The sequence below is a fragment of the Mandrillus leucophaeus genome, unplaced genomic scaffold (assembly GCF_000951045.1).
Source record: "Mandrillus leucophaeus isolate KB7577 unplaced genomic scaffold, Mleu.le_1.0 Scaffold233, whole genome shotgun sequence".
Taxonomy (NCBI): domain Eukaryota; kingdom Metazoa; phylum Chordata; class Mammalia; order Primates; family Cercopithecidae; genus Mandrillus; species Mandrillus leucophaeus.
In genome coordinates, this window is record NW_012102399.1 from 3,903,672 (window position 1) to 3,904,175 (window position 504).

Below are 504 nucleotides of genomic sequence, written 5' to 3' on the forward strand. Positions count from 1 at the left end.
AAATCAGCCAGGGGTGGTGGCACATGTCTGCAGGCCTAGCTATTTGGGAGGCTGAAGTGGAAGGATCACTCAAGCCCACAAGTTTGAGGCTGCAGTGAACTATGATCACACCACTGCACTCCAGTCTAGATGACAGAGACCCTGTCTCTAAAAAATAACAATTATTTTTAAAAAATGGCTTCTAAACTGTATACTTCAAAATGATTAAAGTGAAAAATTTTATGTTTATCTAACCACAATAAAAAATGACTTAAAATGTAAATTTATCTTACCTTTAATTTATAATTTTAATATGATCCTAATAAAAAATACCATCTGTTTGGAAAATAAAAAAGTTGAGATCCTAAACAAGTTGATTTTAAAGTTCACTTGGAAAAACAAAAGCAGCAAAAATAAAAAAATAAAGCAATGAGGGGAAGTTACCCCTTCCAAATATTAAAACATAATAGAGGCCGGGTGTGGTGGCTCACACCTGTAATCCCAATACTTCAGGAGGCCGAGGTA